Source organism: Anomaloglossus baeobatrachus, unplaced genomic scaffold (genome assembly GCF_048569485.1).
Source record: "Anomaloglossus baeobatrachus isolate aAnoBae1 unplaced genomic scaffold, aAnoBae1.hap1 Scaffold_3359, whole genome shotgun sequence".
Taxonomy (NCBI): domain Eukaryota; kingdom Metazoa; phylum Chordata; class Amphibia; order Anura; family Aromobatidae; genus Anomaloglossus; species Anomaloglossus baeobatrachus.
The window spans coordinates 45,480-58,294 of record NW_027442735.1 but is presented as its reverse complement, the minus strand read 5'-3'; the positions used below and the strand labels follow the sequence as shown (position 1 = coordinate 58,294).

General features: G+C 47.8%; 6 non-coding genes and 1 pseudogene across 6 annotated transcripts; all 7 read right to left on the bottom strand.

The window, feature by feature from the left end:
- Nucleotides 1-609: 609 nt before the first annotated feature.
- LOC142271229 (U2 spliceosomal RNA) lies at nt 610-800 on the bottom strand. The gene has a single exon (XR_012736381.1). It is a non-coding gene; the product is annotated as a U2 spliceosomal RNA (small nuclear RNA).
- A 1,387-nt stretch (nt 801-2,187) lies between these two features.
- Nucleotides 2,188-2,378, bottom strand: LOC142271228 (U2 spliceosomal RNA). Its single transcript, XR_012736380.1, has one exon. It is a non-coding gene; the product is annotated as a U2 spliceosomal RNA (small nuclear RNA).
- A 1,387-nt stretch (nt 2,379-3,765) lies between these two features.
- LOC142271239 (U2 spliceosomal RNA) lies at nt 3,766-3,956 on the bottom strand. The gene has a single exon (XR_012736390.1). It is a non-coding gene; the product is annotated as a U2 spliceosomal RNA (small nuclear RNA).
- A 1,387-nt stretch (nt 3,957-5,343) lies between these two features.
- LOC142271227 (U2 spliceosomal RNA) lies at nt 5,344-5,534 on the bottom strand. The gene has a single exon (XR_012736379.1). It is a non-coding gene; the product is annotated as a U2 spliceosomal RNA (small nuclear RNA).
- Nucleotides 5,535-6,921: 1,387 nt separating this feature from the next.
- On the bottom strand, nt 6,922-7,112 carry LOC142271226 (U2 spliceosomal RNA). Its single transcript, XR_012736378.1, has one exon. It is a non-coding gene; the product is annotated as a U2 spliceosomal RNA (small nuclear RNA).
- A 1,387-nt stretch (nt 7,113-8,499) lies between these two features.
- LOC142271245 (U2 spliceosomal RNA) lies at nt 8,500-8,694 on the bottom strand. The gene has a single exon (XR_012736393.1). It is a non-coding gene; the product is annotated as a U2 spliceosomal RNA (small nuclear RNA).
- Nucleotides 8,695-10,875: 2,181 nt separating this feature from the next.
- LOC142271243 (U2 spliceosomal RNA) lies at nt 10,876-11,085 on the bottom strand (annotated as a pseudogene).
- Nucleotides 11,086-12,815: the final 1,730 nt, after the last annotated feature.

Here is a 12,815-nt window from a genome sequence, read left to right as displayed (position 1 = left end):
GACGTTCCTTATATTGCGGTATGAGGCTTCGCAGTAGGTTGCAAACATTCATCACCCATGACTTTCCCCAATTGAGCTCAGAAGCTCAATGTCTATCATGACCTCTCTTTTAGAATGTCCAAGAGCAAGCAAACTATTCCTCCAGGAGAGGGCGCCAACAGACTACTAAAGAGATCATCATTACTCAAAGAAAACCCCAAAAACCAATGCATGATAGGAATAAACAGGTAACTTTCTTTGGAGTGGAAGCGGAGAGATCGCACCAGATGCCAATTCTAGATGTTATCACACCTGTGGTCACTGCAGCAGCAGGTGAATCCACTTTGTCCAAAAGGGATCTATTCCATTCAATTGCAAATGATCTAGATAAGACAGAGAACTGCAGCACGGGGACATAGCCGAGTTGGTCAGGTTGAGTGGTGATGAGTTTGCTATTTGGATGAATAAAGAAAGTCAAAAGTGTGAAAGATAAAAAACAAAAGGAGGAAGTGTGAAAAGTGAATGGGCCAAATTGAGGTGCATATGAAGACGTATGCTTTCTTCCAATTCATTAAATCGGGCTAATATGAATCAGGTGAATTGAGTTCTGCTTTTGGAAACTGGGTTAAGAAGGGGTGCACCGTTCCTGGAGGTACTGCAATACCAGGTCAATGCGTGGAGTGGACAGAGCAAGCTCTTTTTCCATCTCCCTGTTCTAAAAATCCATTTAATATATGGTCCCCAGATAGGGGACGTATCAGATATTAAACTGATAAGAACAGATACTACACTTGATCTTAGCCAAAAGGCCGAGAAGCGATAACCAGAATTGGTTTGGGCCTCGAGTGGCACCCTGGCCTATGCCGGACACATCTTAGGGAGAGAGAGCGAGAGGGAGACAAACCCACGCCTACACAAGACATTTTGTCACCCAAGCCAACCCTTGAAAAGGCTGCTTTGCAGAGCCAAAACAAGAAGAATGGTGCGTTTTGCAGCCGCCGCCCACTGCAATGAATCTGAATAACTCCTCCTTTAGGGCGCAAGCAACTCCCCTCCCCCTTGCAGTCTTTCCAATTCACGATACAAAAAGACGGACAGGACAGGTTGCCTGACTTTCCGTCACTGCCACCCTTTGCCATCCTTACCCGTAGAAAGCCCTTTCATCATCCCCAAACCCTAATCTTTTCCCTTTCCTTCCCAGCCCCCAAACCCTGCCCTCTGTACCTTTCTCACCACCCGCTTCCCTTCTCCTGTCATCCCCCTACCACCCGGGAAAAAAAGAGATTGCCCCCTCCTTCCACTAGCCCACCCTCCCACCCAAAGAACAACTTCTTCTGCGCAGCTTGTTTTCTAGGCAGCAGCGCTATTGTGATGTCATCGGGGGGCATTGTGACAAGCCGCCAGTGTTCCGTCTCTTCATGTTGTGCACAGTTCAAACGGAAAATACATCAACAGGCAGACTACAGAAAAGCTTACTATCAAAGGTTAGAGGGGGGCTTTCTCAGAGGGCTTTTTACAGTTTTTCTATTCCCAATTAGCCGTTTAAGTGTACTTATTGAAAGTAGTAATTCTTTCATAGGCCGCCCTTTCTTAGTATTTGACGTTCCTTATATTGCGGTATGAGGCTTCGCAGTAGGTTGCAAACATTCATCACCCATGACTTTCCCCAATTGAGCTCAGAAGCTCAATGTCTATCATGACCTCTCTTTTAGAATGTCCAAGAGCAAGCAAACTATTCCTCCAGGAGAGGGCGCCAACAGACTACTAAAGAGATCATCATTACTCAAAGAAAACCCCAAAAACCAATGCATGATAGGAATAAACAGGTAACTTTCTTTGGAGTGGAAGCGGAGAGATCGCACCAGATGCCAATTCTAGATGTTATCACACCTGTGGTCACTGCAGCAGCAGGTGAATCCACTTTGTCCAAAAGGGATCTATTCCATTCAATTGCAAATGATCTAGATAAGACAGAGAACTGCAGCACGGGGACATAGCCGAGTTGGTCAGGTTGAGTGGTGATGAGTTTGCTATTTGGATGAATAAAGAAAGTCAAAAGTGTGAAAGATAAAAAACAAAAGGAGGAAGTGTGAAAAGTGAATGGGCCAAATTGAGGTGCATATGAAGACGTATGCTTTCTTCCAATTCATTAAATCGGGCTAATATGAATCAGGTGAATTGAGTTCTGCTTTTGGAAACTGGGTTAAGAAGGGGTGCACCGTTCCTGGAGGTACTGCAATACCAGGTCAATGCGTGGAGTGGACAGAGCAAGCTCTTTTTCCATCTCCCTGTTCTAAAAATCCATTTAATATATGGTCCCCAGATAGGGGACGTATCAGATATTAAACTGATAAGAACAGATACTACACTTGATCTTAGCCAAAAGGCCGAGAAGCGATAACCAGAATTGGTTTGGGCCTCGAGTGGCACCCTGGCCTATGCCGGACACATCTTAGGGAGAGAGAGCGAGAGGGAGACAAACCCACGCCTACACAAGACATTTTGTCACCCAAGCCAACCCTTGAAAAGGCTGCTTTGCAGAGCCAAAACAAGAAGAATGGTGCGTTTTGCAGCCGCCGCCCACTGCAATGAATCTGAATAACTCCTCCTTTAGGGCGCAAGCAACTCCCCTCCCCCTTGCAGTCTTTCCAATTCACGATACAAAAAGACGGACAGGACAGGTTGCCTGACTTTCCGTCACTGCCACCCTTTGCCATCCTTACCCGTAGAAAGCCCTTTCATCATCCCCAAACCCTAATCTTTTCCCTTTCCTTCCCAGCCCCCAAACCCTGCCCTCTGTACCTTTCTCACCACCCGCTTCCCTTCTCCTGTCATCCCCCTACCACCCGGGAAAAAAAGAGATTGCCCCCTCCTTCCACTAGCCCACCCTCCCACCCAAAGAACAACTTCTTCTGCGCAGCTTGTTTTCTAGGCAGCAGCGCTATTGTGATGTCATCGGGGGGCATTGTGACAAGCCGCCAGTGTTCCGTCTCTTCATGTTGTGCACAGTTCAAACGGAAAATACATCAACAGGCAGACTACAGAAAAGCTTACTATCAAAGGTTAGAGGGGGGCTTTCTCAGAGGGCTTTTTACAGTTTTTCTATTCCCAATTAGCCGTTTAAGTGTACTTATTGAAAGTAGTAATTCTTTCATAGGCCGCCCTTTCTTAGTATTTGACGTTCCTTATATTGCGGTATGAGGCTTCGCAGTAGGTTGCAAACATTCATCACCCATGACTTTCCCCAATTGAGCTCAGAAGCTCAATGTCTATCATGACCTCTCTTTTAGAATGTCCAAGAGCAAGCAAACTATTCCTCCAGGAGAGGGCGCCAACAGACTACTAAAGAGATCATCATTACTCAAAGAAAACCCCAAAAACCAATGCATGATAGGAATAAACAGGTAACTTTCTTTGGAGTGGAAGCGGAGAGATCGCACCAGATGCCAATTCTAGATGTTATCACACCTGTGGTCACTGCAGCAGCAGGTGAATCCACTTTGTCCAAAAGGGATCTATTCCATTCAATTGCAAATGATCTAGATAAGACAGAGAACTGCAGCACGGGGACATAGCCGAGTTGGTCAGGTTGAGTGGTGATGAGTTTGCTATTTGGATGAATAAAGAAAGTCAAAAGTGTGAAAGATAAAAAACAAAAGGAGGAAGTGTGAAAAGTGAATGGGCCAAATTGAGGTGCATATGAAGACGTATGCTTTCTTCCAATTCATTAAATCGGGCTAATATGAATCAGGTGAATTGAGTTCTGCTTTTGGAAACTGGGTTAAGAAGGGGTGCACCGTTCCTGGAGGTACTGCAATACCAGGTCAATGCGTGGAGTGGACAGAGCAAGCTCTTTTTCCATCTCCCTGTTCTAAAAATCCATTTAATATATGGTCCCCAGATAGGGGACGTATCAGATATTAAACTGATAAGAACAGATGCTACACTTGATCTTAGCCAAAAGGCCGAGAAGCGATAACCAGAATTGGTTTGGGCCTCGAGTGGCACCCTGGCCTATGCCGGACACATCTTAGGGAGAGAGAGCGAGAGGGAGACAAACCCACGCCTACACAAGACATTTTGTCACCCAAGCCAACCCTTGAAAAGGCTGCTTTGCAGAGCCAAAACAAGAAGAATGGTGCGTTTTGCAGCCGCCGCCCACTGCAATGAATCTGAATAACTCCTCCTTTAGGGCGCAAGCAACTCCCCTCCCCCTTGCAGTCTTTCCAATTCACGATACAAAAAGACGGACAGGACAGGTTGCCTGACTTTCCGTCACTGCCACCCTTTGCCATCCTTACCCGTAGAAAGCCCTTTCATCATCCCCAAACCCTAATCTTTTCCCTTTCCTTCCCAGCCCCCAAACCCTGCCCTCTGTACCTTTCTCACCACCCGCTTCCCTTCTCCTGTCATCCCCCTACCACCCGGGAAAAAAAGAGATTGCCCCCTCCTTCCACTAGCCCACCCTCCCACCCAAAGAACAACTTCTTCTGCGCAGCTTGTTTTCTAGGCAGCAGCGCTATTGTGATGTCATCGGGGGGCATTGTGACAAGCCGCCAGTGTTCCGTCTCTTCATGTTGTGCACAGTTCAAACGGAAAATACATCAACAGGCAGACTACAGAAAAGCTTACTATCAAAGGTTAGAGGGGGGCTTTCTCAGAGGGCTTTTTACAGTTTTTCTATTCCCAATTAGCCGTTTAAGTGTACTTATTGAAAGTAGTAATTCTTTCATAGGCCGCCCTTTCTTAGTATTTGACGTTCCTTATATTGCGGTATGAGGCTTCGCAGTAGGTTGCAAACATTCATCACCCATGACTTTCCCCAATTGAGCTCAGAAGCTCAATGTCTATCATGACCTCTCTTTTAGAATGTCCAAGAGCAAGCAAACTATTCCTCCAGGAGAGGGCGCCAACAGACTACTAAAGAGATCATCATTACTCAAAGAAAACCCCAAAAACCAATGCATGATAGGAATAAACAGGTAACTTTCTTTGGAGTGGAAGCGGAGAGATCGCACCAGATGCCAATTCTAGATGTTATCACACCTGTGGTCACTGCAGCAGCAGGTGAATCCACTTTGTCCAAAAGGGATCTATTCCATTCAATTGCAAATGATCTAGATAAGACAGAGAACTGCAGCACGGGGACATAGCCGAGTTGGTCAGGTTGAGTGGTGATGAGTTTGCTATTTGGATGAATAAAGAAAGTCAAAAGTGTGAAAGATAAAAAACAAAAGGAGGAAGTGTGAAAAGTGAATGGGCCAAATTGAGGTGCATATGAAGACGTATGCTTTCTTCCAATTCATTAAATCGGGCTAATATGAATCAGGTGAATTGAGTTCTGCTTTTGGAAACTGGGTTAAGAAGGGGTGCACCGTTCCTGGAGGTACTGCAATACCAGGTCAATGCGTGGAGTGGACAGAGCAAGCTCTTTTTCCATCTCCCTGTTCTAAAAATCCATTTAATATATGGTCCCCAGATAGGGGACGTATCAGATATTAAACTGATAAGAACAGATACTACACTTGATCTTAGCCAAAAGGCCGAGAAGCGATAACCAGAATTGGTTTGGGCCTCGAGTGGCACCCTGGCCTATGCCGGACACATCTTAGGGAGAGAGAGCGAGAGGGAGACAAACCCACGCCTACACAAGACATTTTGTCACCCAAGCCAACCCTTGAAAAGGCTGCTTTGCAGAGCCAAAACAAGAAGAATGGTGCGTTTTGCAGCCGCCGCCCACTGCAATGAATCTGAATAACTCCTCCTTTAGGGCGCAAGCAACTCCCCTCCCCCTTGCAGTCTTTCCAATTCACGATACAAAAAGACGGACAGGACAGGTTGCCTGACTTTCCGTCACTGCCACCCTTTGCCATCCTTACCCGTAGAAAGCCCTTTCATCATCCCCAAACCCTAATCTTTTCCCTTTCCTTCCCAGCCCCCAAACCCTGCCCTCTGTACCTTTCTCACCACCCGCTTCCCTTCTCCTGTCATCCCCCTACCACCCGGGAAAAAAAGAGATTGCCCCCTCCTTCCACTAGCCCACCCTCCCACCCAAAGAACAACTTCTTCTGCGCAGCTTGTTTTCTAGGCAGCAGCGCTATTGTGATGTCATCGGGGGGCATTGTGACAAGCCGCCAGTGTTCCGTCTCTTCATGTTGTGCACAGTTCAAACGGAAAATACATCAACAGGCAGACTACAGAAAAGCTTACTATCAAAGGTTAGAGGGGGGCTTTCTCAGAGGGCTTTTTACAGTTTTTCTATTCCCAATTAGCCGTTTAAGTGTACTTATTGAAAGTAGTAATTCTTTCATAGGCCGCCCTTTCTTAGTATTTGACGTTCCTTATATTGCGGTATGAGGCTTCGCAGTAGGTTGCAAACATTCATCACCCATGACTTTCCCCAATTGAGCTCAGAAGCTCAATGTCTATCATGACCTCTCTTTTAGAATGTCCAAGAGCAAGCAAACTATTCCTCCAGGAGAGGGCGCCAACAGACTACTAAAGAGATCATCATTACTCAAAGAAAACCCCAAAAACCAATGCATGATAGGAATAAACAGGTAACTTTCTTTGGAGTGGAAGCGGAGAGATCGCACCAGATGCCAATTCTAGATGTTATCACACCTGTGGTCACTGCAGCAGCAGGTGAATCCACTTTGTCCAAAAGGGATCTATTCCATTCAATTGCAAATGATCTAGATAAGACAGAGAACTGCAGCACGGGGACATAGCCGAGTTGGTCAGGTTGAGTGGTGATGAGTTTGCTATTTGGATGAATAAAGAAAGTCAAAAGTGTGAAAGATAAAAAACAAAAGGAGGAAGTGTGAAAAGTGAATGGGCCAAATTGAGGTGCATATGAAGACGTATGCTTTCTTCCAATTCATTAAATCGGGCTAATATGAATCAGGTGAATTGAGTTCTGCTTTTGGAAACTGGGTTAAGAAGGGGTGCACCGTTCCTGGAGGTACTGCAATACCAGGTCAATGCGTGGAGTGGACAGAGCAAGCTCTTTTTCCATCTCCCTGTTCTAAAAATCCATTTAATATATGGTCCCCAGATAGGGGACGTATCAGATATTAAACTGATAAGAACAGATACTACACTTGATCTTAGCCAAAAGGCCGAGAAGCGATAACCAGAATTGGTTTGGGCCTCGAGTGGCACCCTGGCCTATGCCGGACACATCTTAGGGAGAGAGAGCGAGAGGGAGACAAACCCACGCCTACACAAGACATTTTGTCACCCAAGCCAACCCTTGAAAAGGCTGCTTTGCAGAGCCAAAACAAGAAGAATGGTGCGTTTTGCAGCCGCCGCCCACTGCAATGAATCTGAATAACTCCTCCTTTAGGGCGCAAGCAACTCCCCTCCCCCTTGCAGTCTTTCCAATTCACGATACAAAAAGACGGACAGGACAGGTTGCCTGACTTTCCGTCACTGCCACCCTTTGCCATCCTTACCCGTAGAAAGCCCTTTCATCATCCCCAAACCCTAATCTTTTCCCTTTCCTTCCCAGCCCCCAAACCCTGCCCTCTGTACCTTTCTCACCACCCGCTTCCCTTCTCCTGTCATCCCCCTACCACCCGGGAAAAAAAGAGATTGCCCCCTCCTTCCACTAGCCCACCCTCCCACCCAAAGAACAACTTCTTCTGCGCAGCTTGTTTTCTAGGCAGCAGCGCTATTGTGATGTCATCGGGGGGCATTGTGACAAGCCGCCAGTGTTCCGTCTCTTCATGTTGTGCACAGTTCAAACGGAAAATACATCAACAGGCAGACTACAGAAAAGCTTACTATCAAAGGTTAGAGGGGGGCTTTCTCAGAGGGCTTTTTACAGTTTTTCTATTCCCAATTAGCCGTTTAAGTGTACTTATTGAAAGTAGTAATTCTTTCATAGGCCGCCCTTTCTTAGTATTTGACGTTCCTTATATTGCGGTATGAGGCTTCGCAGTAGGTTGCAAACATTCATCACCCATGACTTTCCCCAATTGAGCTCAGAAGCTCAATGTCTATCATGACCTCTCTTTTAGAATGTCCAAGAGCAAGCAAACTATTCCTCCAGGAGAGGGCGCCAACAGACTACTAAAGAGATCATCATTACTCAAAGAAAACCCCAAAAACCAATGCATGATAGGAATAAACAGGTAACTTTCTTTGGAGTGGAAGCGGAGAGATCGCACCAGATGCCAATTCTAGATGTTATCACACCTGTGGTCACTGCAGCAGCAGGTGAATCCACTTTGTCCAAAAGGGATCTATTCCATTCAATTGCAAATGATCTAGATAAGACAGAGAACTGCAGCACGGGGACATAGCCGAGTTGGTCAGGTTGAGTGGTGATGAGTTTGCTATTTGGATGAATAAAGAAAGTCAAAAGTGTGAAAGATAAAAAACAAAAGGAGGAAGTGTGAAAAGTGAATGGGCCAAATTGAGGTGCATATGAAGACGTATGCTTTCTTCCAATTCATTAAATCGGGCTAATATGAATCAGGTGAATTGAGTTCTGCTTTTGGAAACTGGGTTAAGAAGGGGTGCACCGTTCCTGGAGGTACTGCAATACCAGGTCAATGCGTGGAGTGGACAGAGCAAGCTCTTTTTCCATCTCCCTGTTCTAAAAATCCATTTAATATATGGTCCCCAGATAGGGGACGTATCAGATATTAAACTGATAAGAACAGATTTGATTTAATGAAGCTTTCCAAAGCACCACAAAAAATGCATGACCGAAGTCACACCAAAAACAGTGCAAAGGCTAGGATTCGTGTGGACCCCACCGTGAGGAGAGGGTCCCCAAAAATCAACCCCGTCCCTCCGAGCCAGAAGGCCACAGCAAGGGTCAGGGATCTTCGGTGCTCCCCCAAGCCGAAGCCTGGTTGAGCCTTGTCGTTGCTCCCAGCGTCCACCCAGGCATCTTACCCAAGTGGAGTAGAGAGCTACTAGTTGTTGGTTTCGCAGTCGAAACTGCCCGGACCGTCAACCGGTGTTGGTTTCTCAGCCCAAGGCTAACCGGACCTCCAACCGGGTGTTGGTTTCTCAGCCGAAGCTGACCCAGACCTCCAACCGGGTGTTGGTTTCTCAGCCGAAGCTGACCCAGACCTCCAACCGGGTGTTAGTTTCTCAGCCCAAAGCTGACCAGACCTCCGACCGGGATTATAAAAATTTCCCTTCCTAGCCAGAAGGCCGGGATAGGATAATATGCTCAAAAAGTATGAAAAGGCAAGGTACGGTGTGCTACAGAGCCCAAGGCTTGCCGGGGTCCCAAGCCAGCAAGCTCAGACTCACTCCAGGGTCGTCAGTCCTGGGGCACGTTGTACCATAGCCCCCCACCCTTACTCAGTCTAATAGCCTCGATCCTGGTAGGGCCATGTTTTCCTCTAGATGAATATACTATCCACCCAGAGTACTAGCAAGCGCAACCTTCCAGTGTGCATTGTATCATTGTACTAAGGTGGCCTGGAGCTTAAACCACCTCTTCGAACAACACTACACTTGATCTTAGCCAAAAGGCCGAGAAGCGATAACCAGAATTGGTTTGGGCCTCGAGTGGCACCCTGGCCTATGCCGGACACATCTTAGGGAGAGAGAGCGAGAGGGAGACAAACCCACGCCTACACAAGACATTTTGTCACCCAAGCCAACCCTTGAAAAGGCTGCTTTGCAGAGCCAAAACAAGAAGAATGGTGCGTTTTGCAGCCGCCGCCCACTGCAATGAATCTGAATAACTCCTCCTTTAGGGCGCAAGCAACTCCCCTCCCCCTTGCAGTCTTTCCAATTCACGATACAAAAAGACGGACAGGACAGGTTGCCTGACTTTCCGTCACTGCCACCCTTTGCCATCCTTACCCGTAGAAAGCCCTTTCATCATCCCCAAACCCTAATCTTTTCCCTTTCCTTCCCAGCCCCCAAACCCTGCCCTCTGTACCTTTCTCACCACCCGCTTCCCTTCTCCTGTCATCCCCCTACCACCCGGGAAAAAAAGAGATTGCCCCCTCCTTCCACTAGCCCACCCTCCCACCCAAAGAACAACTTCTTCTGCGCAGCTTGTTTTCTAGGCAGCAGCGCTATTGTGATGTCATCGGGGGGCATTGTGACAAGCCGCCAGTGTTCCGTCTCTTCATGTTGTGCACAGTTCAAACGGAAAATACATCAACAGGCAGACTACAGAAAAGCTTACTATCAAAGGTTAGAGGGGGGCTTTCTCAGAGGGCTTTTTACAGTTTTTCTATTCCCAATTAGCCGTTTAAGTGTACTTATTGAAAGTAGTAATTCTTTCATAGGCCGCCCTTTCTTAGTATTTGACGTTCCTTATATTGCGGTATGAGGCTTCGCAGTAGGTTGCAAACATTCATCACCCATGACTTTCCCCAATTGAGCTCAGAAGCTCAATGTCTATCATGACCTCTCTTTTAGAATGTCCAAGAGCAAGCAAACTATTCCTCCAGGAGAGGGCGCCAACAGACTACTAAAGAGATCATCATTACTCAAAACCCCAAAAACCAATGCATGATAGGAATAAACAGGTAACTTTCTTTGGAGTGGAAGCGGAGAGATCGCACCAGATGCCAATTCTAGATGTTATCACACCTGTGGTCACTGCAGCAGCAGGTGAATCCACTTTGTCCAAAAGGGATCTATTCCATTCAATTGCAAATGATCTAGATAAGACAGAGAACTGCAGCACGGGGACATAGCCGAGTTGGTCAGGTTGAGTGGTGATGAGTTTGCTATTTGGATGAATAAAGAAAGTCAAAAGTGTGAAAGATAAAAAACAAAAGGAGGAAGTGTGAAAAGTGAATGGGCCAAATTGAGGTGCATATGAAGACGTATGCTTTCTTCCAATTCATTAAATCGGGCTAATATGAATCAGGTGAATTGAGTTCTGCTTTTGGAAACTGGGTTAAGAAGGGGTGCACCGTTCCTGGAGGTACTGCAATACCAGGTCAATGCGTGGAGTGGACAGAGCAAGCTCTTTTTCCATCTCCCTGTTCTAAAAATCCATTTAATATATGGTCCCCAGATAGGGGACGTATCAGATATTAAACTGATAAGAACAGATTTTTTTTTTTGATTTAACAGCATCTTTATTATCATGCACTACTCACAAAAAGGTAACAAACCGTGTACAGTGCCGCAGCCCCGTACACACAGAAATATACAATCCTTCTTACATAGCCATAGAGTACGACGCACTAAACTATACATCACGCTCCTATGCTTATCCATAACACTCAAGCTGAAAGAAAAAGTTAGACAATAAATAACGACGAACCGGCGATTGGGGGATGGGGGTAGGGGAAAAGGGGGATAGGGTGGGGAAATCACAGGCCCGAAGCTTTATTGAAAGACGCACATAACGGGAAAAGGAGGGAGGGGGCATGGAAGAGGTCTAAACCTCCTCCTCGGCGCTGTCGTCCGGACTGTCCATGATGGAATAGTCTCTGAGCAGGCTGTGGATCAGCCTGCGGCAATCCTGGATAGACATCCTCTCCCTCTTCAAGATGAGCCGGTTCCTGGCGACCCAAATAGCGTCCTTAAAGCAGTTCATAAGGCGCCAAGCCTCCTGGATGGCTCCAACGGTGTGAGTCCCAGGGAAGAGTCCATAAAGTACGGAATGGTACGATAGGCTCCCTCTGGGGACGGAGTTCCTCAGGTCATCCTCCAGGGCAACCAACAGGCGCTGTGCGAAACGGCAGTCCCAAAAGGCGTGCAGCGATGTTTCCTCCACGAAGGGGCACCTTGGGCAGTACCGGGTTTTGCACAGGTTCCGGGCGTGCATGAATGACCGGACGGGCAGTCCGCCCTGTATCGCCATCCATGACAAGTCCTTGTGCCCGTTGGTCAATCCAGCCGATGACACGTTTGTCCAAACAGTCTCCAGTGTGTCGTGATGAAGTCCTGGAATGTTCTCCATTTCGTCCTTGGCTCTGATGAGTTTGTGGATAGTCTTTGGCTTCCACAAATCAGGCTTGAGTCCCTCCAGTTGGTGTTCCCTCACAAACCGAACCACGTCTCCGTAGAACCATGGCGCCGTCCAGTTGTAGGGGAAGGAGCTGTCCCACTTGTCCCAGCCTAACCGTCTCCAAAGGGGGAGCAGGAAGAAGCGAGACATGGACCCACCCGCGGAACCTCTCTTGACTCGCAGAGTTCGGCGAACGCAGTCACATACGAAGGAGGATCGCAGGAGGGTGGGGATATCGGGTACGCCCTTCCCACCCTTGCGAGGATCCTTGTACATGATGCTCCGCTTTACTCTGTCCATCTTGGATCCCCAGACAAAACGAAACACCGTCCTGGTAATGGCCCTGCACACGGTGGCAAGGGGGGGCCAGGCCTGGGCCGTGTACTGCAGCACGGGCAGTACCTCGTTACGCAGGACCAGTGCTTTGCCCTCACAGGTGAGGCGTCTGAGGCTCCACAGACCGATCCGTTGGGTGATCTTGGTCAAGCGTTCCTCCCAGGACTTGAGGGCTGCTCCTTCCTTCCCGAACCAGACTCCAAGAACCTTGATGAAATCCGGCTGGATGCTGAAGGGGAAGGGGGCGGAAGAGGCCGGCTGCCAGTCCCCGAAGAGCATGGCTTCCGACTTCCCGCAGTTGACTTTGGCTCCCGAAGCCCGTCCGAAGGTCTCACAGGTCTGGACGAGGGTGTCGACTGAGCGCCGGTCCGCGCAGAAGACGGTCACGTCGTCCATGTAGAGCGAGCACTTGACCTCGAAGCGTTCTGGTCCTGGTGCGGTGATCCCTCTGATCTCTCCATTCCGCCGGATAGCCTCTGCAAAGAGTTCTATAACACAAACAAAAAGAAGAGGTGACAGAGGACAGCCTTGTCTGACCCCTGAGAGG